We start from the raw sequence: 27108 nt of genomic DNA, 5'->3' as shown, positions 1-27108 counted from the left end.
TTCATCTTTTCCCCCATCTTCCCGTGAGGTGCTCCCCTTCCACATTAGGCCTTCTAGCTCCTTCTCTGATTCCTGTAACTCCCGTTCTATACCCCCTTGGAGTCCTTTGGATTTGGATATGGCCACGCCCCATACCACTACTTTAAACGCCTCCCATAAGGTTCCTACCGATTGCACGCTTCCTGTGGTAGTGTCGAAATACTCAATCGCCTCCCTCAGGTCCTCCCGGAAAACAGAGTCCTGCAGAGCCTCCGCTCTTAGCTTCCACGTCGGGATTCCCGCTCTGGGGGGCTGATGTCGCCACTCCAGGACCAAAGGAGAGTGGTCTGAGAGCACTCTGGCCTTGTATTCCGCTCCCGTCATTTCTCCTACCAGCTCAGAGGAGGCAAACGTATAGTCCAACCTTGTGTGCAGATTATGTGGGGCCGCGTAGTGTGAATATTGCCTATCAGGTGTAGCTGTCTCCAAATATCTTCGAGTCCAAAGTCTCTCAGCAGAGCCTGTAGAGCCTTTGCAGCCGGAGTGGGCCCATCTGGTTTACCGTCTGATCTATCCATTTTGGGATTTAATGTGCAATTAAAGTCCCCTCCCCATATAATTGCGCCGTCCACTAGGGGGCTAATTCTGCCGTATAGTGTCCTGAAATAGGCTGCTGTATTTTGGTTAGGGGCGTACAAGTTTATAATGCTTACTGGTCTGTTTTCCAGAATCCCTCGTACCACAGTCATCCTGCCTTCTGGGTCTGTTGTGCTCTGAAGCAGCTGGAATGGTACCTGCCGCGCCACCCACGTAATGAGCCCCCCCTCGTGTAAGCTGAGCATGTGGCTCCGGTGCTAATCCCGCTCCACTTTCTCTTTAGCACCTCCAGCTTTTCCCTGGTGAGGTGGGTTTCCTGTAATAATGCTATATCAATCGTCAGCCTTCTCAGGTACATCATTACTTTATTTCTCTTCAAATAGCTGTTGAGGCCCCTCACATTCAAGGTCACCACTCTGAGGTTACCCGACGCCATCTGCGGGTTGACCCTCCCCTCCTCCTTGTTTCCCCCTCCTGTCTGGTTCGACACAAAATTGGGCTTGTTCCCCTTCCAACAATAACTCCACAACTAGCCCTCCCTCCTCCCCCTTCCCAACTTTAAACCACTGCACATAACCCCTTCCCTCCCCCCACCCCACCCCACCCAGACCCAACAGGTGCCCAGCTCCATCCCTGGATCTCAGGCTCACCCGCGTTTGGTACGGCCTCGGAAAGCCGAGGCCAAGAACCCGGCAGGGTGTCACCGAACTACTGGTGACCTAACTTATCTACTCGTTATGGGGGTATGAAGGCTGGCTCTGTAAGGCTCCTGCGCAATTATCTAAGTTTCTTGTGCTCACGGATCATGCCTACATGTATAGCCCTAGTCGCACCCTTAAGCTGGCTATGTCCTGTACTATAATCAAGTCCCAATGTCGTAAACTGGGACACTGCGGGTGCCAGTCATGTTACTTGTCTGCGCCGCCTTCTTTCTGGATACCCGATTCTTGGGGGCAGCTCTGCGTGTCCAGCCATCCCACGGCATCGTCCGGGGTTTCAAAAAAACACAGTTCTGTTCTTGTAAAAGACATTCAGTTTTGCCAGGTAGAGCAGCATGTACTTGTGGCCTGCTTCATGCAATCTTCTCTTCACGACCCCAAAGTTCATGCGTCAGCATTGCACTTGCAAGGTATAGTCCGGTTATGCGTGCCGATGCCCTTTGTATTGTTCCACCCTTCCGGAAGTATTCAAGGATTTTCTCCCGGTCACGGTAATTCAGGATCTTGGCCATCACCGGCCTGGGGGCAGGGGGTCCCGGTGGTGGCTTCCTCATCAGGGCCCTGTGCGCCCTTTCCACAGCGAACCCCTAGGTCAGCACTCCCCGCGTTATCTCCTGCAGCAGCATTGATTCAATGTACGTGGGGTTGGAACCTTCGGCTCCTTCAGGCAATACTACGATACGTATTTTATTTCTTCGGGCGCGTCCTTCCGCCTCCTCCGCCCTGCTTTCCAAGTTGCCCACGCATTGTACTAGGGCATGAAGTTCAGATTTATGGGCTGCACATGCCGCTGTATTCAGGGCAACCTCTTTTTCTAGGTCCCCCATGCATTCTGCCAGCAATCTGACATCTTGCCGGATAAGGTTCACATCCTCTTGTACTGCTCTGACTGATTTCTAATGCCGCTTTCAGCTTGTTCATGGCCAACCCTAGTTTAGTTTCCCACGCCACTTTCAGGTCAGCAATGGCAGCGAGGATCTCCTGGTCTTTGCTCATAGTGACTGTGCCCCCAGCGAGGGTTTTGTCTTTACCCCTGGCCCCTTCCGCGCTCTGCGATGTTCTGGCGTATTCGTCAAGTGTGGGTTGCTTGCTCTTTGCTCGGGGAGTTTGATAGACATTGCAGTGTGTCAAGGCTGTATGTATAAGCCCCGCAACTTGTAGACACTGGTCTTAGGTTGGACTGCTGTTAGTGTCGGGGCCCAAGCAGGCCATGCTGAGAATGCCCAGGGGCTACCAGTTCTGCTCCTGGAATGGGCTGTGTCCTCCCATGTAGTTATTTGGGCTCTTCGATCCGCTTAGTACTGGAGCCCTTGCCCGTGTTGGTCATGGTGCATGGGCACACCCCCCAGTACTTATGGAACTCCCCAGGTGTGTGCGCTGGCCCCACGTGTGTCAACCATGGGCCGCTTTAGATGGCTGCCACGTCCCCCACATCGGCGATGTTTGTGAGGCTTTTCGCCGGACGAGCTTCTCAGTGCTCCCACGTTTGTCGCAGACGTAGGCCAGGATGTCCCGTGCCCCGCCAGCCTCGGGGGCGGTCCAGAATGAAAATGTGTGCGCTGCAGGTGCTTTCCGGCCTCTGGGCGCCGCGCTTCAGTGCATCAGTGGGTGTCACAGGAGCCTCAGTGTTCCACCGCCGCATCTGTCTTTTCTTACCTGCAGTGCCGCCGCCGTCTCTGCCCTACAAGCTGGCGCCTTTGTTCAGTCTTCACGGCCGCCATTTTGAGAGTCTCCACCCCAGGACTCTTGGGCACAACGATGTCCGCAGGGCCGTCCCTTTCCGTAATTCAGGCTCCAGCTTCGCAGGATACATGTGCGCCACCTTCACGGGCGAGCACACAAAGTTTTAGGGCACAAATGCATACATATGTGCACTTCTAGGCAGGATCAGGTACCGGATCGTGCGAGCTCTCCCAGAGCTCAACCTCTCACATGGCTCTCGTAGCCCAAGTGCCACACTTAGATGGAATTGTGAATGCTAGCATGTGCCAAACTTAGATGGAATTGTCATTGTTAGCATGTGCCACACCTAGATGGAATTGTGAACTTTAGCCTGAGTCACATCTAGATAGGATTATGAATGTCAGCAAGTGCCACACTTAGATGGAATTATGAACATTAGCCTCAGGCGCATCTATATAGAAATGTGAATGTTACCAGCCACCACACTTGGATGGAGTTGTGAATGCTAGCAAGTGCCAAATTTAGATGGAATCATGAACATCAGCCCGAGTCGCATCTAGATAAGATTATGAATGTCAGCATGTGCCACACTTCGATAGAATTATGAACGTTAGAATGTGCCACACTTGGCTGGAATCGTGATTATTAACATGTGCCACACCTAGATGGAATTGTGAATTTTAGCCTGAGTCGCATCTAGGTAGGATTATGAATGTCAACATGTGCAATACATAGATGGAATTGTGAATGATAGCAAGTGCCACACTTAGATGGAATAGTGAATGTTAGCAAATGCCACACAAGCAAGAATTAGGAAGGGTAACAAGTAGCGCAATTAGATAGAACCGCGAACATTAGTCTCCACCGGACCCAGACAGAATTGTGAATGATAGCAAGTACCACACTTAGATAAGATTGTGAACAATAGCCTGCATCACAACTAGATGGGATTGTGAATGTCGGCCAGTGCCACATCTAGATAGAATAGCGATTATTAGCCAGGGCCATGTCTAGACTACATTGGGAATACTATCAAGGCCAGATTTAGATAGAATTGTGAATACTAGCAAGCTTCACATATAGACAGGATGTTTCAAGGGTGTGTTAGTCCAGAAACGACCCTATGGTATGTATATTATGTTAGCCAGAAACCAATCGCATCATGTGACAAACATCGCAAACACAGAATCGTCAATGTAACCAGAGGGTGTCCATTTTGTGAAATATCCACCCTTTGCTTTTTTATTTTGTCAAAAATGCTTTGCAAAATGTATTCTATGCTTCTAGCTCATACACGGTGCAAGGCTACAGCCTGCATGTTGAAAGATTAACACAGGAATGTCAAACGATACAGAAATACATTGCTTTCCTCCCTCACAAAGTCCTTGGAGGCGAGCAGAAACTGCATCTAATCAGCGGCCCAGGTGCCGGCCTGTCTTGCAAATAAGCAGTTAAAGCATGAATTCTATTCTTTTAGCAGTACTCTTTCACGGAGACCGATATCTTCCACCTCAGAACTGTCTGACACTTGGTTCATGAATAGAAACACATAGATAACATGCTAAGGAATGTTTCTCTCCTACGAACATGATATCCTTGCTGAACTAGGAGCTTTGTGTTCTCCATAACAGAAAGCTGCCTCTGCTACTGTTGCTAGAATAAATATATTTAGACTGAATAGAAACCTGCGATAATTGTCATGATTGTCAATCACTGAACCCTAGCCTAAAAGATACATTATGGGCGGTTTGAATTGCCTTCAAAGATGACATGTTATGTATATATATTGTTGGTCGAGCGTTGCTCGGTCTCTTGCGTCTCACAAGGTCTGGGTACACACGATGCGAGACGTTCGACCCCAGTCGGCCAACTGAGCATACTTTGAAATAAATCAATTTCTTGGGAAATCGACCCTTGCGTCTGTCTTGTCACTAGTATATGCTTATTGTGCCATAATTTCCATATGCAAGGGTCTTTATGGCCTAGAAAATATGGCGCCCGAATAGGGACCCTCCCCCTTTTGCTCCATCGTATACGTTAAGTTTGAAGAAGGCAAAAACGAGTCGAGGACGAAGCCGTCGAGCCAGGATCGAAAGGTATTCGGGGCACCCCTGTAGAAGTGATGAGACTCCTTTGCAGATCTGTACACAGCCGATCCCTGATCGACGAGCAGCGCCCAGAGAGCATCGAGGCGAGGGTCCTGGAACGAGGCAGATTGAGCCAGTCACAACGATTCTTGGTTGCGTCTGTATATGGATGAATTGCGTCCTGAGTGACGAATTGATCAAGTGAGTCGTGCCCCGATTCTTAAACGTCCTGATATTGATCGAGTGTTGCTCTTGCAAGATCAAACGCCCAGGGTAAGAGAAGGGTAAGGAATTATTATGCCTGGGAAATTGTCTTCCTGCCTAGTAGGATTTTTCCACTGCGGTATACAATCTTTGAAAACTGGCCAGGTCCCGCCACCCGCCGGGTCGCCGGCATTTGAAATGTATCTAAAATACGGTATAGGGGCAATAGTGTTTAATGCGATTTGGCATAAGCAGACCAGACATGTAACAGACTTACAGTGGCCTAATGATGAGAGCTTTGCATTAGCACGTATAGAACACTTAGAATCAGTACTGCTACGTAAGAAAGCCAGACCAGCGGCGTTCGACGTCATCAGAGACTGGAGGAAGGAAGCTAATCTCTGTTTGAGAAGTAGAGAGAAACAAGAGTGCAGGCATAAAACAAACGCAGAGAAAGCGCTAGAGCTTGATCAGCATCATCAGACAGAGGACCTTAGGAGAATGGAGAGGGCTTTCCAATTAGTACTGACCCAGTTGCGCCTCCTTCTTAAGTACCTCCCATTCCTCTTGTTCCATCTGCACCAGTAGCAAGTTCTTCTCCCCCTGTGCCCATGACATAATTTCCTCCACCGCCGTCAGAGCTTGAATTAGCTGCTTTTGCAGGCAGTTCTACAGAAATGGGGCCTGCGCAAGGAAGAGTAGAGTTACTCATAGTACGGTTAGCAAAGACAGGAAAGAGGAGCTGAGAACTTGGGCGAAAGCATATTGAAGGGGGCGATGAATCAGCTGTGAAAATTTCCAAATCTGATCATAGAGGTCTTGGTGAACAGCAGGTATTGTTAGAATGCATGGGGAATTGTCTTGAGAAAAAATTGAGTGATTTAACCGAAACATTAGCACTGCAAGAGTTGCGTGATTTGGTTGTTCTTTCTCATTTGCGGGATAATGCGTTGAAAGTGCGATAACATGTAAGCCGAATATTTGTGTTTAAACACGAGCTTGATCAATTGCATAGAGAAATAATGAAAAAAGATAAACCGCATGTGTCATATGTCCAGCAACAATTTTTTCCACCATTAAAACCTGTTAGTGAAGAGATGAGAATTTGTATGCGAGATGCGCTTAGATGGATTTCAGATTCCCATTTCCCCAATTGAAGTGCATGATGCGTTTAGTCAGTACACACCAGAAATGCAGAGAAAGGTATTACAGATAATGGCTGAGTATTTACAAGATGAATATATGAAGAATAAGACATGTTGTCCCCCTGAGTTAATGCCGATTTACAAAAGAGCATTTTCGCCTGAGACTGGAATGACTGCTTTTTCTCTTGATTTGGCTTTGTTGCTTAGTAAACGAGCAAATGTAGAAACACCTAGTTTGCAATTACCCATGAGGGAAGTGCCTCCCACGTTTGTCCCGAAAGTAGAAGTTGGTGCCACTGAAACGGGTGGGGCGCACACGATAGAAGCACATTATACTGCATAGTTTGTACATGTCACTTTTTCTAGACAAGAGGTAAATAATATCAGGCAGAGGATCCCCGATATTAGGAAAAACCTATCAGGATTCTATAAAGAAATTGTATCTGTTTTGAATTCCTCTGTTTTCACATTGAGTGACATTGATTTATTGTTTCCCGTGATTCTTCCTGTAGACATATGGAAACAGGTTAGAAATTTAAATGATGCAACAATATTAGGTGATACATGGGAGAAATTGATTAGAATTGATGGGGAGAGAAAGGCTGGAGAAAAACCGCTGCAAGTCATGTTGGCTTTACCAGCGCGAATAGTAGAGAAATTGAAAACCTTGGTACCCGAGAAGAGAATAGTTTGGGATAAATTGACTGCTTGTTTACAGGGCAAAGATGAAGGAGCGACTGATTATTTTAATCGATTTGAAGTAGTATTTGCAGATTTTAGTGGTCAAGACTGGAGTACTGAACCCGGGAAGAGATTGTTGATAAGTGTGTGCGAGGGTTGTTACCGAAAATTCAAAATTTAATGACATCTGAAAGTGCATGGCAAGCAAAAACACAAAGTGAAGTATTACATATGGCCCAATATTATGAGAACAGAGTAAATGCAGAAAAGGACAAAGGGAATTTGAAAACAAGAGTATTAATGCACCAAGTAGCAAATAATAATAGAGGTGGCGGGAACGCACAATCCAGAGCCCAATTTTCCAACATGCAAGGTGGTCCAATAGGGATTAATCAATATGCCTATTGTAGACAAGACGGCCATTGGCGAGCACAGTGCCCACAGATACAGAATCGAAATGGGACTTTCCTAAGAAGAGAGAATAGAGGTCGCCCAGGAACACAAGGACAGAATAGAAACCAAAGAGCGCCACAATTTCAGAACAACCAGGGGAATCGGAACCAACAACAGCGAAACAGCACAGGAGATGGAAATGTTTTTGACAATCAGTCCAATGCATATTACACTGGCAACTTTACATCAGACAATGTATTATTTTACTAGGACAGCCCGAAACAGGGGTTGGAACCAGTATCTATACCCATAGACCAGAAAGGGCCCTACGTAGAAATGAAGGTTGTGAATAGGGAACACATTTTTCTAGTGGACACAGGTGCACAAAATGTTCGATTGACCATCAACAGGTTCCAGATATACGACTGTCAGGGCATACAAATGTCTTAGTAGGGTTCTCAGGAACGCCAGTAATTAGTCCAGTGTCACAATCAGTACCTATACCACTAGTCCATTCACCGAATCTTGCCCATTTCTTTTGACGAAAAATTGCGGTGACAATTTGTCGGGATTAAATTTGCTGAAGAAATTGAATGCGGTTATTTATTATTCTCCTGATGGAGTGTATTTGACAATATCGCCACAAAAGACTCCTGCGTCACAATTCTTATCTAAACCATTACCGACTGAATTGAGTAAAGTACCGGCTTGTATATGGGCAGTGAACAACAATGATGTTGGTTGTTTAAAAGTAAAGCCAGTGAAAATTGTTTTGAAAGAAGGAATTACATTGCCGCGTATTCCGCAATATAAAATTTCGGCGGAAGGGGAGAAAGCATTGTGTCAAATTTAAATAAAAGAAATGTAATTGAAGAAATTTCTGGTAGCACTTGCAATAGTCCGATTCTTTTGGTTTAGAAGAAAGGAGGTAATGACATACCGTACCGTTTCATAATTGATCTGCGTGGATTGAATAAAGTTGTTGATCCGCAATTTCCATTAGTCCCGGATGTGACTACAATTATGACTATGATTCCAGCATCTGCATTGTACTTTATTGTTGTATATCGGAAGAATGCGTTTTTCAGCATTCCAGTACATCCAGATAGCAGATATTTATTTGCTTTTACTCTAGGACGACATTCACACGAATCGTGCAGGGTTACACTGAAAGTCTGAGTATTTACAGTAGAGAATTAAAAGAACTAGATATGCTAGGACTACCAGCAGGTTCTGTTTTGTTACAATACATAGACGATTTATTGATAGCGGCAGACGGAGAAGAGATTTGTAAAGAAAGTACTGTTGCACTATTAACACATTTAGCAGCACACGGACACAAAGCTTCACTAAAGAAATTCCAGTATTGTCTCAATGAAGTAACCTACTTGGGCTACCTCCTTTCGCAGGAGGGAAGAAGATTGACACCAGAAAGGATAGAAAGCATCTCTGGTATGCCTATTCCAAATACGCAGAAAGAAGTCAGGGCTTTAATTGGCATGGATTCATATTGTAGGCAGTAGATCACCAATTTCTCTATGATTGTGAAACCAATAGTGGCATTGACAAGGAAAGATGTTACCTTACCATGGAACATGGAATGTCAAGAAGCATTTGACCTGCTCAAAGCTGCATTGTGTTCAGCTCCAGTTTTTGGCACACCAAATTATGGCAAGAGTTTTAAGTTATTTGTGCATGAAAACAATAGTTATGCTTTGGCTGTTTTGACTCAGGAACAAGGAGGGAGAAATAGACTATGCGGCTACTTCTCTTCCACGTTGGATCCAGTCACATGCGCTTTGCAGCGCTGCTTGCAAGCTGTTGCAGAAGCTGCCGCGTCAGTAAAACAAACTGAGGGTAAGGTTTTAGGTCATGCTTTAACCATCATGGTGCCCCACTCAGTGGACGTTCTTTTAAATAGAACGCAGACGCAACACCTTACATCAGCCAGATTAACAAGGTATGAAATTGTCCTTTTTGCACCGCATATCTAAATTATGAGGTGTTGCGCTTTAAATCCGGCCGAGTTAATGCCTCCTCCCAATGAAAAAGGGTGTGAAAAAGAATTCCCCCATGATTGTTTAATGGTTAATGAACAAGAGACGAAAGGAAGGATTGACTTAACTGATACCCCACAGAAAGAGCCAGATGGAGAACTGTTTTGTGATGGTTCTTGTTTTAAATTACCTGATGGTACATCAACTGCTGCATATGCCATCACCACACTGAAAAGTATTGTAGAAAGCAAAAGAATCCCATACAACTCAGCACAAGCCGCAGAAATAATAGCATTAACCAGAGCATGTGAAATTTCAGCAAACCTCAATGTAAACATCTATACGGGCAGTCAGTACGCATTTGGGGTGGTACACAATTTTGGTCGATTATGGGCTGAAAGGCGTTTCCTGACATCACACGGAAGTAAAATCCAACATAGCACTTTGATAGTGAGACTGTTGTCAGCACTTGCACTTCCCAAACGATTAGCAATAATGAAATGTGAAGCACATAAGAAGGTAACATGTAACGTAGGAATGGGAAACGCATTTGCAGACAGAATTGCAAAACAAACTGTCACTGATTTACACACAAAAATGTACGTTGAAAAATGAAAGAAGTACCCTGCATGGTAGAAAATGGGATTGCCACAGTTAAGGAAATGCAAGCAGAAGCCACTGCAGATGAAATAAAAGCATGGTCTGAGGGTCTAGCAGAATTAGATGTTGAAGGTTGTTGGGTGGACAAAAAGAACAAAAGATGGATGTTGCCAAATACCTATGTAACGGCGATGGTCACTATGCATACAGTCCAACACACATATGTGCTAAGAAAAGGATTCAACATCTAGAAACAGTATGGGAGAATCCACATATTAGAAAAACTGCCGATAGAATGGTTCAGAACTGCATGAATTGTTTACAACATAACATTGGAAAGGGAACAGTGAGGCCAGTTGGAAGTTTTTGCCCCCCCTCTATGCCGTGTGAAGTCATCCATTTTGATTTTATAGAAATGGAAAGGTGCCAAAACTATAAATATGTCCTTGTGGTGGTCTTCACATTTAGCAAATGGGTAGAGGCCTATCCCCTGAAAGATTGTACAGCTATGTCCACAGCTAAAGTTATGCTAAAAGAGTACTTTTCACGTTTTGGCCTGCCCCGTGTCATATGGTCAGCTAACGGTCTGCACTTCATTGCAGCAGTGATACTACAAATTTGTGCAGGTCTCCAAATAGACAAATGATTCCATTCGGCCAGACACCCGATGAGTGCCGGTTTAGTGGAACGCCAGAACAGTATTTTTAAAAATAAGATCGGCAAGATCTGTAAGGGGAGTAATTTGAAATGGCCCGACGCATTGCCGCTAGCTTTGTTGTGCATGAAAACCTCTGTACAAGCAACGACTGGACTCTCCCCCTATGAAATAATCATGGGGAGACCAGCAAATGTTTGGAACGCTCCACAGCCGAAATGTTTGAGAGACATAGAACACCCATTGCTTATTAATTACTGTAAAACAGTTAACTCAAAACTTGTGTTTGATTCATCAGCAGGTGCAGGAGGCTCTTCCTGGCAGATATACCAGCCCAGGACATTGTCTGCAGCCTGGCGACTGGACACTAATTAAAGATTTTGAGAGAAAATCTTTGCTCGCACCGTGATGGAAGGGGCCCTATCAGGTGCTCCTGGCTACACAGACTGCAGTCCGAGTGGATGGTTGCAAGTCATGGATCCACGCAACACACAAAAATAATTCCATTTCATTTGAAAGAGCTGCTTGATCCTGACGTCGAAAGAAATGCAGCTGCACTTGATCACAAAGATACCATCGCCAGTTCTTTGCCAGAATTGCTTCCTAACCACAAGAAAGGGCCTGGGGAGATTGCAACAAAGATCGAAAGGTCAAAGGTGCCTCAACCTTGTCCAAATACTGTCGCATCATCACTCATTGCATCGCAAGCTGGCACTAATCCTGCATCTGGAAATGAGAATGCATTATTCATCGATCATACTGTACCTGGAGCCATAAGGTACAATCTACGTTCTCAAAATCGGAAATAATCTGCGTGTTTGTTTTGCCTCTATTCCCAACATGGATGAAGTGGGAAACGGAGGCTTAGGGAAATGGAGCGTATGAGCTGTATCAAGCTGCATCAAATTGAAAGCTCTGAAATGCGGTTTCCCGGTGCTACCTTTGGAAAGTGAATGACCAGTGCGACCCCCGTACGGACAAGAGGGGGGCATATGGTACTGACACAATTGATGCTTGCTCCTGCCGTTTTGGAGCTTGCTGTCATTTGTTAAGCAGGCTAGCCTGAACTTGCCTGAACACTTTGCTGCTACTTGGACGCTTTGCTGTTAACGTGTGTTGCTGGGAAGAACTTTTCCACGACGAACATTGAAAACTTTTCCTGAGATAAGCATTACAGACAATGCCTACACTCATTCCTGCTCCCTCCTGCACCAACGCAGTTGATACTGCAGAAATAGAGACTAAGCCTGTTCCTAGAAAAACTTGGTTTGGAAAAAAGAATATGTTAGTAATTATGATACCGCTTTGTATTTTGATTACGCTGATCCCAATATTCTGGTATCTGGAAACTGTGCACCCTTTGAACTTTCTTTTGCCTGCTACCAATGCTACTACTACAAGCAGCCAAGTACATGTGCTCTCTTACACTCTCCCCTCACAAGAAGTGAAACATAGAAAAGGGTATGACAATAATACCTTGCTTCTGATTATGAATATGACCCATGCTATCTTGAATAGGCCCAACTATTGGGTCTGCTCCCATTTACCCGAGCATGGTGGAAAAGGAATGGGTTGGTATGTACAGCCTTTGCCACTTAATACTGCATGTTATGCATCATTGAGAGTGTTATTTTATGGAAAATGGAACAACAGTGATACTGGTCAGTTTGATCGAACAAATATAGATTAGTTTGAAAGGGTGGTATTGGAACCGGTGGGTTGTTCCATATTTGCAAGCGCGCGCAAAATAAACACGGTAACAACACATCCAGTAGATAGGCTCTCTAGGCCTTACAAATCCCTAATCACTTTTAACATGGCTCCAGTAGGAAACAAAGATGCTGTGCCTCCCTCCTATACTATTAATCAAAGTCCACGTTCTGTCCCATTTTGCTTACAGAAAAAGGGCTCCTATCCTGTAGGAACATTTACTAGATGCATGAATACTGCTGTACTTGGGCAAGAAGAGAAACCATTACATATAGGAGGTCCTGTTTATTTTGTATGTGGAGATCAGGCCTATACATGGTTACCGAGAACTTGGGAAGGGACCTGTTATTTAGGTATACTTTTTCCTGGTGTATTCCTTTCCAAAACTTCTGGATAGTTTTGATATTTCTGATCTAGGCCACGGCGAGATGATACCGCAGGACTAATTGCAGGCGATATAGCAGTCATTTATACCATTTTGGGGACAAGCAATACATTCATGGAATAGAAGGAAACTATCCAGGGTGTTAGAAAAAACAATAAATGGTACTACAGATATACTCTATAATATGACACTAGAAGAGAAAGCAGTTAGATTAATGACACTTCAGAATAGAATGGTCCTTGATATAATTTTGGCTGATCGTGGGGGGTATGCAAAATTGTGGGGTGAGCTTGCTGTGTATTCGTAAGTGACTTCTCCCTCACTATATCTGAAGCAATCAAATAAATTATATGTCCTGAGTTCTGATATTCGTGTCCCCACAGGTGGTTGGAATCTGAATATAAGTTCATGGTTCGGGGAACTGCTGCGATCATGGGGATGGAAATGAATTGCAATTTTGGTCACAATACTTGGAATCCTCATGTTCTGCTGTTGCTGCATACAATGCCTGCCAATCCTTTGCTCCCAAATTACAAATGAATGTGTACACGCAATCAAAACAAAACCTCCTTGCATATTAAATGAAGGTGCACACAATGAAAATGCAACAATCAAGGAATTCATGGCAATTAATATTTCTGATGACGATTATAGTAGTATGCAAAGTTCAGAATTAGACACATGGTCAGATGAAGATGTGATATATGGATGATGCTCTTGGCTTACGGCCAAAAGGAGGGTTTGTTAGTCCAGAAACTACCCTTTAGTATGTATATTATGTTGGCCAGAAACCAATCGCATCATTTGACAAACATTGCAAACACAGAATCGTCAATGTAACCAGAGGGCGTCCATTTTGTGAAATATCCGCCCTTTGCTTTTTTCTTTCTGTCAAAAATGCTTTGCAAAATGTATTCTATGCTTCCAGCTCATACACGGTGCGAGGCCACAGCCTGCATGTTGAAAGATTAACGCAGACAGGAATGTCAAACGATACAGAAATGCATTGTTTTCCTCCCTCACAAAGTCCTTGGAGGCGAGCAGAAACTGCATCTAATCAGCGGCCCAGGTGCCGGCCTGTCTTGCAAATAAGCAGTTAAAGCATGAATTATATTCTTTTAGCGGTACTCCTTCACGGAGACTGGTATTTTCCGCCTCAGAACTGTCTGACCCTTGGATCATGAATAGAAACACAGATAACGTGCTAAGGAATGTTTCTCTCCTACGAACATGACATCCTTGCTGAACTAGGAGCTTTGTGTTCTTCATAACAGAAAGCTGTCTCTGCTACTGTTGCTAGAATAAGTATATTTAAACTGAATAGAAACTTGTCATAATTGTCATGATTGTCAATCACCGAACCCTAGCCTAAAAGATACATTATGAGCAGTTTCAATTGCCTTCAAAGATTACATGTTATGTATATATATTTGTGCTTGAGCGTTGCTCGGTCTCTTGCGTCTCACGAGGTCTGGGTACACACGTTGCGAGATGTTAGACCCCAGTCGGCCGACTGAGCATACTTTGAAATAAATCAATTTCTTGGGAAATTGAAACTTGTGTCTGTCGTGTCACTAGTATATGCTTATTGTGCCTTAATTCCCATATGCGAGGGTCTTTATGGCCTAGCAGGTGGGCCAGTGCCACATTTAGATACAGTTGTGAATACTGATGGGCGTCATATATAGAAATGACTGAATATTAGCCAGTACCGGATCTAGATAAAAATACAGAGCTATTCACGCACCACATCTAGATAGAAGAACAAGTTACTTACCAACTGTAACGTTCTTTCAATTGGATGTTCCTCCCACGTATTCCTCATCTTAGATATTTGTATCTTCAGCTTAGCTGCTTTGGAAAAACATTTTCCACCAGGGGGTGCTGTGCTCGAGGTCGCAGTGATGATGTCCCTCGACGGCTGCCACCGAGCGTCAACATCATCCGCAGTATAAAGGGCTCGAGCCGCGCCCGTTGGCTTCAGTTCTGTTTTTCGATATATCGAGCTGAGCAGTTGACCAGGCGTTCTTTAGACCTCAAGCTCTCAAGGAATTCGGAGTGCAATTGACGCAAGCTGTACGGCGGGGTAGGCTGGGAGGGTCGATGAGGAACACGTGGGAGGTACATCCAATCGAAAGAACGTTACAGTTGGTAAGTAACTTGTTCTCCGAATGGATTGTGTCCTCTCACGTATTCCTCATCTTAGATAGACTCCCAAAGCAGTATGTAAAAATGAAGGTGGGAGTACTAGTGAATTTTAATCATGGATTGTATGAAGGATGGCTTTGGCAAAAAGGCCTCCTTGTAATGTTGAATCTAGAGAATAGTGTTTCACAAAGGTGTGCATAGAGGACCAGGTGGCTTCTGCACAAATTTCTTGCACCGGGACACCCCTCTGTAGGGCCGTTGAAGTTGCCATGCCCCTGGTTGAATGAGCCATTAGCCCATCTGGAGGATCTTTTCCTGCTAATCTATAGCATTCAGTAATTGCTAGAATTATCCATCTGGACAATGGCCCTCATTACGACCCTGGCGGAAAGCGACTGACCGGAGCGCCACAGCGTAAATAGCGTTTCCGCCATTGCACGAAGGAGCAAAGTGCGGCCCATTCCGACCCATCGGGCACGAGCACCACGGCATGGCGGAAGTGCAAAGTCCGCGATGGCGGAAATGACCCCAAAACGGCCCACACCGCCGCCGTACGGCGCCCTAGGTGCAATACCGCCACCCCTCTTAGCGGTCACCGCAGTGTGCGCCTACCGGAAAGTACGGTGGCCGGAAATATACGGAAACGGAAGCTAAAACATGGGCCCGGAACGGGAAACATCCCGGCGTACACCTATAAATACACTAAAACCACACAACCACTAAAATCACTACCCCGAAACACACCCCAACCCGCCAACCACCCTAGCGAAACCAAGAATAATGGGAAAAGCAGCGAAGAAAGCGTGCGACCGCAAGCGGCAGGTCCACTTCTCCCGTGAGGAACTCACCGTGCTAACAGAGACCCTCCAGGAGAATGCTGCCGTCGTCTTCTCCACGCAAATGACCAGGACGGCACTTGCAAACAAGAAGGCCATATGGGCTCTGGTGGCACAGCGGGTAAGTGCGGTGGGGACCGCACCCCGCACCCCACAGCAATGCCGCAAGCGATGGGACGACCTGCGGATACGCGTCCGCAGCATACTCTCTGCCAACCGCAACATTGCCACAGCCACCGGGGGAGGTCCTGAATCACCCATCAAGTTGACCCCCTGGGAAGAAATCTGTGCCTCCACCATCGGAATGGAGAGCATAGAGGGAGTCGGAGGGATGGAGAAAGGAGTGCAGACATCCGAAGATTCAGGTAGGTGGCCCAGATAAAACAATGCCAAATCCACAAAGTCCATTCATGTGAAGTACCATGTGTCCCCATAGTGCAACAGAAACACATGTCCAGGAGAACGTCCACACACATCGGCCTGATAGCGCACGTTAAAACCCACAATAAATACATAATTAATTAAAAACCCCTAAAACACGCACTACACGTGCAGCAGGCACACCCTAACTGCAGGCTGCCAAACAACTGCACCCTCACTCCACACACAAATGAAACCACCCCCAAGACCCCGACCCAAATCACCCTCAGGCACCACCCCAATGCATGTGATACAATGCCATTCCAATTCCCACTGACCCATCAATAACCCTCGCCCTCCTTTACTCCACCACAGGGTCCGATCCAAACGACGAGCTACAGGACACCCCTACCAGCACACCTGCAAAGAGGGCCAAGACCAACGGCCAGAGACCCTCCACCTCAGCTGCACGCATCAAGACACGGCAGCAGCACAAATCAGGTGGCAGCACAGAGGAGGGAACATCAACAGGCACCCCAGCAGCCAGCATGCCCACAACACCACCACCACAGGTCCCCCCAACGGATGCCACAGAAGGCACTGCCTCTGGTGGCAGCAGCACCATAGGTGACACCCCATTGATGGCAGCATGCTCCGACACAGAAGACGGGGATGTCGAGGTCAGATCCATCCATGACCTGTCCCAATCCCCCTGTCTGTCCCCTCCCGTACAACATGAGGATACCACGCAGGGGCACCCACAAGACGACGACTGGCCATCCCCCACAAGCCCTGTGGCAAGGCAACATGAGGACAACAGCCCCTCTGTGACACCACCGCAAATGGCCATGGCCCAGCAGAGGCAACAGTCCCTCGACAAGTTAATCGTCCAACAGCAGCAAATGGCCACACTCCTCAAGGGCCATGCCGATGAATGTGGGGGCACCAAGGCAGACATAGAAACATCAACAGAGACACTTAGGGCAGAAATGGAGAGAGGTACAGAGACGCTAAGGGCACAAATTGAGAGTAGCACCGAGAGCCTGAGAGTCCAAATGGAGAGTAGCACCGATAGCCTGAGAGTCCAAATGGAGAGTAGCACCGAGAGCCTGAGGGGGGAACTGCATGCGACGTCCAAAGACGTATGTGCCGAACTTGCCGCAGTGCGCCGTGTGCTCACTGAGCTCTCGCAAACCCTTAGGGACATGCATGGACGTGAGCAGGCAGACACATCATCCGTTGCAAGTTCCGTCCAGGGCAGCCCCCAACGTAGATCTGGAAGGAACCTGCGCTCCACAGGCAGGGGTGCCCCTGATACCCGCAGAGGGGGCATGCAATAGCGACAGCCCACTGACAATGAGCATCTTTGGACACTGGTGTTCGGGGGGGAGGTAGGAGGGTGGAGGGGGTGTGTTGGGCTCACTTGGGTGGCGGGTCGATAGGGTGTTCAACATGATATCACATATGCCATAAAAAGTGCACGATCAACCAATGAGAAGTGTGGACATTGATCTTTGTGTACTAGGCCATCATAGGCGTACAGTCCATATTGTGCATGTCCCAGACACACGCAGTGCCACGAGTCCCGTGTCCATGCATCAGCCACCAGGCGTGAGTGCTAGAAGCATACATCAATGAGATGCTGACGAATGTCACGGCCCTCCGGTGCCTCGCAGACTCCATGAGGTGCTGCCACATCCCCACCCTCATCATGACCATCTTCAGGTGCTTGCAGTTCTGCGTCAGGGGGCATGGGCACATTTCTACGTACGCACATGTTGTGGAGCATGACACATGCCATCACCATCTTTGCAACCTTCTCATGGCGGTACAGGAGTGCCCCGCCAGACCTGCTGAGGCAGCGGAAACGACCCTTCAGTAGGCCGAATGCCTGTTCAATGACTACACGGGTACGTGAGTGGGCATGGTTGTAGTCCTCCTCATGCTGGTCCCGTGGGTTCCGGACTGGTGTGAGGAGCCATCTCTTCAGTGGATATCCAGCATCACCTGTATGTGGACGAGAAACGTATGATGTGGAATGCCATTGATACGTACGCACACCCCCCCCCCCCCTTCCTGGCAGGTCATTGACAATTCACATACCCCACATCATCATGCATGTAATGAGACTCACCGAGTAGCCAGGATCTGTTCCCTGCGTGTCGTTCCATGTAGCGTGGTATTGTCGAGTTCCTCAAGACCATAGAATCATGGGTTGATCCAGGGAATCGGGCACAACAATGTGTAATGATCCTGTTGGAGTCACACACCATCTGTACATTCAGGGAATGAAATTGTTTTCGGTTGCGGTACTGGGCCTCCATGGCATGTGGGACGACCAATTCAACATGGGTGCAGTCGATGGCACCAATGCAACCCGGTATGCCGGCAAGTGCATGGAATCCCACTTTTGTGTTGGTTATTTCCAGCTCCGAGCGTGGTAGAGAGATGTAGTCGTCTGCGTGCTTCAGGAGGGCATCGAGCACTAGCAATAGTGTCCGTGAGAACAGTGGCTGAGAAATGCCATGCAACTGTCCGACTGTGTGCTGGTAGGTGCCTGTGGCCAGGAAGTGGAGTACAGACACCACCTTCAGTAGGGGTGGGATGGCGGTTGGGCTGTCTATCATGCTGACAAGGTCAGCCTGTGTCATGTCCACAATGGCGGCTATGGTGTCCCGGTCCAGACGGTAGAGGGTGTGGATCTGCTCATCAGTGAGGTTGAACGGATGTGCTCGGAGGCATGGTATTGCGGGCTGCCTGCGTGGTGGTAGTGGCTGTGCTGGTGGGCCTTGCTGGCCCTGCCTTGGCCTCCTCCTCCTCCTGCGTCTCCTCCGTGCGGCTGGTTGTAGTTGGTGTTCGTCTACTTCTTGGAGTCGGAGCACTTGCAGTGCTATCAGGTCCCCCAGGGCCAACATCGCGAGTCCTGCCGGTAGCATTTCGGTGTGGTTGTGGGAGGGGACTGGCTGTGCAATTTATGTGTTTTCAGGCTGTATGGCCTCCACCTGTGGTGATTAATTCCACCTGTGCAAACTGCTCTCCCCTTTGGCCGAGCACGTCCCGCGCACAACGCTGCAATTCGGGGAATGGCATCTTGCTATTGCAATCATGTATTTGTACCCGATGGCCGTGTAAGATTGGTTGATATGTTCATTCTGCTGTGGTCCCATTGTTTCACGTACTATCTGTGCAGTCGCGAACAGACTTGTGAGGGGTCAGTGGGACGTAGTACTCGGTTAACGGTGGGCCCTCATGCATCACTGTACCGAGTTGCAACGACGGGCGGGGCGTCCCATTCGTGGGTGAAGGCAGTTGCCATTTTCACACACAGCCGCACTCGATGGGATAATTAGTGATTTCAAACGGCCACAGATGCCTTTTCGACGTGATGTTGCAAATGAGGAATTCGAAGGGCGGCGCTTTCGGTTTCCAGCTAGCGGCGAGGAGATGCCCACAGGTCTGACTGCAAATGTAACGTTCTATTGTTCTATGTCCTTGAGACAGGGCCCATGGCGAGGGAGCAATGATTGATATGAATAGTTTGGGATGCGCAATAGCTACGTGGGCGATGAGGCCGTCCGTTCCCAAATACATGTTACTTCACAACACTGGAATTACGGGCTGGGGCACTGTGGATTTAGCAGGCTGCATAACGCACAGACTCAATGGATGTTTCTAATGTCATGTGAGTAATTATTCAGGCATTTTGATCCCGGGATGAGGGAATGATGGATGGATGCATGGGCAGGTGATTTGGTACAGAGTTTGCCATGTACAGGGCTTCTTGGGACCTATCCGCCTCCCCTACGCTATGTGATGCAGGGCTGCCATAGTGGGACCATCGTCCATCTGGCCTTGTTGAGCCCTCCCTGTCTCGAGGCGCCCTCAGACACTCGTTTGTGATGGTGTTTGCACCTCGATATAGATGGTTGTGAGTCGCAGGTGGTTTTGGGGTGGTGATGTTCCTTTGGAGTGGGCTAGCATGCATATGGCTGTGGATTTCGTGTGATCATTGAAGTGAGTTGTTGGTATGTAGTTCTGATGGCCATTCTGTTCTTTTTCTTTTCTTTTTGTTGACAGGTATCTCCTCCCCTTTTGCCACTGCCATCTGTATGCCACTCCTGCAGATGGATTTTACTCCCGACACCTGCTGCTTCGTGTTAATCAGTGGAGCAGCATTACGATCTTATGGGACGATCGCCAATGGCCCACATGCCCTTACGCAGTACTGGTGGCTCGGAGCAACATTTCGGCCTTTCAGCTGGACTAGTGCCTCCCCATTGGGACGGCCCTGCGGTTGTGTGCGCTTCCATGTTGCCTTTTCGTACGTGAATGTGGCTCTGTGTACCATGGGGGAACAGGGCGACACACAGGTAGTGGCTGGTCGTTTCTTGCGGAAGCAGCCCACAATGGTGGTTGGTGTTTTGGATTTCATGGCCTGATGGCTGTATGTGCTTGGTGATTTTGATGTGCATAAATGTCTATTCTGATTTGGCCCGTGTAGCGTTTTTCTTTGCAAGTGATGTGGCATATGCCTATTTGGGGGGCGATGTATTGTGAGGAGATCTGCATTGGGTTCCAGCTTCGGGGTTTAGTTGCGTGGTACTGTGCTGTGCGCGTTTGCCTACGAAGCCCAGTGAGGTCAGGGATGGGGGCTGCCAATATGCCAGTTTGAATGTTGTCATGCTCAGGGGCGGGGGATTGGGTTTTGTGTAACAGATGCCGGTCAGCCAGGTGGACTGGTTGAATGATGTGGTTTTCGGTATATTGCTGGTCACAGGTGCCTGTGTTTGCGTGCGTTTCTTGGTGGGGGACTGTGGTCATGTCCATTGGGATGGCTTGTGTATTCGTGCCATCTGTGCCCTGCAGCTCCCATTGGCCCCTGTTGTGTTTCTTTTGTTCGTTGGCATGCATGGGTGACTTGTACATTTCAATGGTTGCATTGTGGCTTCATTGCACCTACGGGGAGTTGTACTTTGTGGGCAGGGAGCGGTGTACAGGCACTCAGTGGGGCCGTTTACGGTTGATTCGCGATGCCGTACTTCTCGCCATGGCGGTATGGTCCATTCCGCCATGCCTGATGGCGTTAGGTACATGTCCGCTAGGGTCGGAATTGGCGTACCGTTGCACCATGGTGGTGTTTGCGGTTTGGCATGGCGCGCGCGCGCGTGCTTGGTGCAGTTAGCGTTGGCGTTCACTACGGTGTCGCTAATGGCATCGTACTTTGCGGTGACGGGTCATAGTCGCACCGAGCGCTATTCGATGGCGGTATTGCATTTCCGCCATCGTTTTTCGATTTCCGCCAGGGTCGTAATGAGGGCCAATGTCTTTTTTTTGTTACTGCCGGTCCTAATTTGTGTCCAGTATATCCGACAAAAAGTTGATCACGTTGCCTAAATTTAGCCAATCTGGTGATATAGAAACTGAGCGCCCTTTTAGGGTCCAGTCAAGTCTTTCTTCCTCCTTACTTGCACGAGGAGGAGGATAGAAGGAAGGTAAAGTGATTTTTTGTGACAGATGCAGGTCAGAGACTATTTTTGGCAAGAAAGATGGTTTGACTTTAAGAGTAACTTTGTCCTTATGAAAAATGGTGTGAGGAGGCTTACAAGAGAGCGCCTGCAACTCACTCACCCTGCGAGCTGATGTAATTGCCACAAGAAGTATTGTCTTTAAAGTAAGGAGCCTTAGTGGACAAGTGTGTAAGGTCTCAAATGAAATGCATGCAAGTAATTTTAAAACTAAATTTAAATCCCAGACGGGTACCAGAAAAGGGGTTGAAGGGTAGACATTTGTGAGCCCTTTCAGGACTTGAATAACCAACAGCATTTTGAAGTAAGACACTTCTTCTGAGGAGCGCTTAAGAATAGATAGCGCTGCCAAGTATACCTTTATCGTGCCAACTTGGAGTACCAAATTGGCCAGGTGTAAAAGGAAAGAAAGCACCACAAGAGTATTGCATACGAATGGATCCACATTCTTGTCCTTGCACCAGTTATTGCACTTGTTCCAACGACACTGGTACAAGGACTTTGTTGCTGGCCTTCTGGCCAAAAGCAAAATCTCCATTACGTCGTCCGAGAGGTCCCAATCCTTATATCTCACCCTCTCAGAAACCATGCGTGAAGGCTATGTGTCTTGACCTCTAGATGGAGAACCCGAACTTCCTCTTGCAAGAGGAGATCCTCTCTTTGTGGAAGAGGTATTGGAGGGCAGATGGACATGTGCATAAGGTCCGGGTATCCCGTTCTCCTGGCCCAATCTGGGGCAATTAGGATCATGGTTTTCCTGAACTTTCTCAACGTCCTGATTACGCGAGGATTCATGGGGACTGGAGGAAACTAGTACAGAAGTGGAAATTCCCAATCCACCACGAACGCGTCCCCTAGAGCTCCACTTGGAGGAAGTTCCCTTGAGCAGTACTAATTGCACTTCCGGTTGACACTGGTCACAAACAGATCCAAAGGGTGAAGATCTCTTGAAGGACTTCCTGAGCTATCTCCCACTTGTGGGATACTTCCTCCAGGGCTGAGAGGGTAACTTCAGGCTTCCAGCTGACGGTATTGAGCCCCTCCATGGGCTTTGTGCATTTTGAAAAACTTTGATTGCTTGCCCTTGTTCCCTCATGTGTTTCTCCCCTGCCCCCCTTTCCTCCTCTGTGGTCTCCAGGTGTCCCCTCCCTGCCTCCCACCTCCCAGCTCCCCCTGATTGGCGGAATCTCCCTCACCCTCCTCTTTTACTGGTGCTACCAGGGCAGCCCCTGCCCAGCAGCCCCACGGCTAAGGGCTCTTAAGGCAAAGGGCGGCTTCCTCAGTAGCGGCTCCTGTTGTATCTGCAGGTGTCCGCAGGGAACGTCAGGTGCCAGTCAGTCTCCACAGGTTATTCCCACGGGCCTCCCTGCCTACCCCACCTTTCAGATTCCTAAACACGGCTGTGTTGTCCCCCATGCTGCTGTAATACGCACTGTATCAGTATTTAAAATGTTGCACTGTGAATATTAGGCCTGGTTCTCCCCTACAGGATTCTCAAACGTAGGTGGTTGCCCGCATGTTATTGCAATAGGCACTGCATCAGTATTTAAAATTAAATTTTGCACTGTGAATATTAGGCCTTTTTCTCCCCTACAGGTTTTTCAAACCTAGGTGGCCTCTCACCGGTTCTAAAGTTGAGAAACTGTGAGCTCTTAACCCCTACAGTCTGTCCTATTGGGCAACTTGCCTGCCGCTCGCTTTGTTTGCCTACTCTTGCCAGGGTCTCCCCATCTCCTTCCACAACCCCTCCTCTCCCACTAAGTCTGGTAGGAAGAAGTTTAAAAAGGACATGCTGGTCTCCAACCCAGGCCTCCCCATTACGGACACCTACACCAGTGCCTCCTCCAAGGAAACTCTCACCGACATCCTCTTTGTCGTTCCTTCACCCGAATTATGGACCCTTAATATGGTCTCTGTACTCACTCCTTTCTCCTCTTCTCCCATTAATGGTGGCACCCGGTGGGACGCCCTCCTGGCCTCCTTCCAGTCATCTAAGCTCATCATTAATGTTTACTCCAATGGGACTGTCTTGGTCCAAGGCCCTCAGGCCAACCTTCACCTCTTTAATAGAAGCTTCCCGTGCCTCATCAACTTCCTTTCCTCTCCGGCTGTCACCCCTCCCCTTTCCTCAGCTACCTTGCCTTCCCCTTCCCTCACTGCCCCCTCTCAGGCTCCTTCTACACCTCTTCAGGGCGTACCTCTGATCTGTACCCCTCCCCGGAAGTCCTTCAAGGATGGCAACCTTCTCCACATTGCCACTATTAACTCTCGCTCTGCTGTCAAACATTCCACTGATATCTGCCGACTTCTTGACAAACTTGACCTTGATGTCCTCGGTCTCACTGAGACATGGTTCACGGCCAGCTCCGTCACCAGCTTTGACACGCTCCTACCTGACGGCTACAAGATCCTCTCTGTGCCCAGGCCCAACCGCTCAGGTGGGGGTATAGCCCTTATCTTCCCCGAGTGGATTCCTGCCTCTGTCACTCTTCCGCAGACCTATTCTTTTGAATGCCTTGTCTGCAGGCTCTCTCTCCCCTAGCCATTCCCTTACTGTGGCTATCGGCCACCTGGTCAGATTTCTTCCTTCTCTCTCCTGGCCTCAACTACTCAACTCCTCCATCTTGGAGACTTCAACATCCACCTGGATGCCTCCTGTCCCCCCTCTGGACTCTTTTGCGACCTCTGCGACTCTCTCTCACTTACCATTCTCCCCTCTAGCCCGACTCATTCTGCAGGGCACACTCTCGATGTTCTGATCTCCTCACACCTTCCCCTCTCTGTCCCACTCTCCACTCCTCTCTCCTGGAGTGATCACTTTCTCCTATCCTCCCGCCTCACCCTCCCTAACCCTCAGGCCAAGCCACCTCCATCACTGCCACCCACCTTCTCGGTCATCCGACCCATGAAGTGCGTGTCAGTTGAGGCTTTCACCGCCACCTTCTCATCCCCTCCTTCACCTTTGGCTGACTCTCACCCTGACACAGCCCTCTCCATGCTCCATTCTTCTATATCTGATACTCTTGATATCCTTGACCCTGTCATGAGAATCCGCCTGAAGCCCAAAGCCAAGTGTAATTCCTGGTATGACTCAGACCTCGTCACCCTAAAACGCAAGTGCAGGGTGGTCGAGAGGAAATGGCGTGCTCCTTGCTCATCCTCTGACAAACTGGCCTGCCGCCTGCTGCAAAGGCAATACCGGCTCTCTGTCCTCACCAAGAAGAGAGCTCATACCCAAGCTCGCATCTCTGCGGCATCTAACAACTCGGCTGAACTCTTTAAAATCTGCAAGGAACTGGCCAATCCTGCTTCAGTCTCTGTCTCTGTCTCTTCCCAGGCCCTCTGCACGGCACTGGCTTCTCATTTAATTTCAAAAACTCAGGACATCCTGTCCTCACTCTCCTCCTATCGCCTCCCTCCCTCTATTCCTTGCTTGTCCTCTGGCCCATCTTCAGCCACCCCCACCTTCTCTCCTTCTCTGCCTTTCCCCTTTTCTCTGCAGACAAGGTTTCTAGACAAGTCCAATCTATGAAAGTCATCGAAACAGGTTCACCCCTGTTCCTCCAAAACTATGGATGATTTCTGCAATTACTCCTTCGCCACTGGAGTTTAGCCATGCCCCCCTGAAGCACTCCCTTGTGCACCCTCTTCTTAAGAAACCCTCTGCCGACCCCTCCTGCCCGGCTAACTATCGGCCAATCTCCATCACTCCCTTCCTGGACAAGCTCCTGGAGAAACTGGCCATCTCCCAGCTAAATCTTCGCACCAAATCTGTTGGTTGTCTTCATGACCATGAGTCTGGCTTCAGAGCTGCCAGAAGCACGGAAACCGCTCTCCTGAACATCCGTTAAGACCTGCTCTCCAACCTTTACTCCAATATCCCTTGCGTCCTCATCTTGCTTGATCTCTCTTCTGCCTTTGACATCGTCAACCATGCCATCCTGCTCAACCGTCTCCGTGATAACATGGGTATCACCGGTCAGGCTCTGGCATGGCTGACTTCTTTCCTCTCCGACTGACCCTCCCAGGTCCAACTTCGGTCCTTCCTCACCAATATCTTGTTCTCTACCTGTGGTGTCCCCCAGGGATCTAACCTCTCTCCCTGGCTGTTCAACCAGTACCTGGCACTCCTTGCCCACCGCATTGCCGTTCTCTACCCCAACTTTCCGTGCTATGCGGATGACACACAGCTCATTTTCAGGCTACCCTCGGCCTCCTCCTCCCCTCATTTCTGACGGTCTGTCTGCTATCCAGGATTGGTGTGCCGCCAATGACCTCTGCCTTAATGCCAGTAAGACTGAGATTCTACTAATTGGCACACCCACTCCCTCCTTCCCTGCAGCTCTCTGGCCTGCCTCTCTTGGCCCACTTCCTGTTCCCACCTGCAAAGCTAAAAATCTTGGGATTATCTTCGACTCCACACTATCCTTCTCACCTTACATCTCAGACATCTCTAAGAAGTCACACTACCAGCTGCACCGCCTCAGAGGTATTCTTCCTTTCCTCTCCATCTCCCAAAAACTCACTTTCGCCTGAGCCCTGGTTCTCTCTAGGCTGGACTATTGTAACATCCTCTATCTAAATATGCCTGCCTCTACTCTCCGCCCTCGGCAACTTATCCAGAACAGGACTGCGAGACTTGTCCTTGGCCTCAAGCCCAGGGATCGTATCTCTCCAGGACTGAAATCTCTGCACTGGCTCCCAGTGGCTGCGAGGATTAAGTTCAAGACCCTCTGCATTATCCATAATGCCTACTGGGGCCTGGGGCGAAATACCTTCAACTCTCTCTTCCCAAATATCTTCCTTCTCGAGCTCTTCGTTCATCTGCCTCCAACTCCCTCAGGGTCAGTCGCTTCTCTAAGCAACGAGTTGGTGGTAGATCTCTCTCTTCGGCCGGGGCCTCCCTCTGGAACAGCCTTCCTGCCTCCCTGAAACTTGAGAACGATCTCTGGTTCTGTAAGCACCTCAAAACCTTCCTCTTTGCTTCTGCTTTCTCTCCCTCTCTCCCCTGCTGAATTCCCGGCTAAAACTGCACTGGTGAATACTACCTGGCCACCCTGCTGATTTCGGGCACAGGCACCGCCAGTTGCACACCTGCACTGCTTCCCTGGCAACCCTTGCACCTAGGGACTGTTTGTCTCCCTACAGTCCCCGTACCAGCACTTATGTCTGCACTTACTTTGCACTTGCCACCATCTGGCTGTTTTATTATCTTATTTTTCTACTACCCCTTGTACTGCACTTTCCCCTCTCCCTTCCCCCCTCGCACTTTTCCCCTTTCCCCCCTCCCATGCACTTGCGCGTTCTGAATGACACCAGGCCTAGTAAGATCGTTGTTTGTCCCATTTGTCCACCCCCTTGCCTCGTCGCGCCTTGAAACACTTGTGTATAGGCGCGTTATAAA

The 27108-nt window shown here is 48.3% G+C and overlaps 1 protein-coding gene and 1 long non-coding RNA gene across 9 annotated transcripts in view; one reads left to right on the top strand and one right to left on the bottom strand.

The window, feature by feature from the left end:
• Positions 1 to 14391, top strand: part of LOC138521542 (uncharacterized) — a 133673-nt gene extending 119282 nt beyond the window's left edge. For both annotated transcript variants that reach the window (XR_011283071.1, XR_011283070.1), the window contains exon 5: positions 11039 to 14391. This is a non-coding gene — a long non-coding RNA (uncharacterized lncRNA). The remainder of the gene's footprint in view (positions 1 to 11038) is intronic.
• Positions 1 to 27108, bottom strand: part of LOC138521540 (signal transducer and activator of transcription 5B) — a 1967228-nt gene that overhangs the window by 1572153 nt on the left and 367967 nt on the right. The window lies entirely within an intron of this gene.

Source organism: Ambystoma mexicanum, chromosome 13 (assembly GCF_040938575.1).
Source record: "Ambystoma mexicanum isolate Mex_15411 chromosome 13, UKY_AmexF1_1, whole genome shotgun sequence".
Lineage (NCBI taxonomy): Eukaryota > Metazoa > Chordata > Amphibia > Caudata > Ambystomatidae > Ambystoma > Ambystoma mexicanum.
Note: the sequence above shows the minus strand (reverse complement) of the source record. Positions and strands in the feature narration are given on the sequence as shown.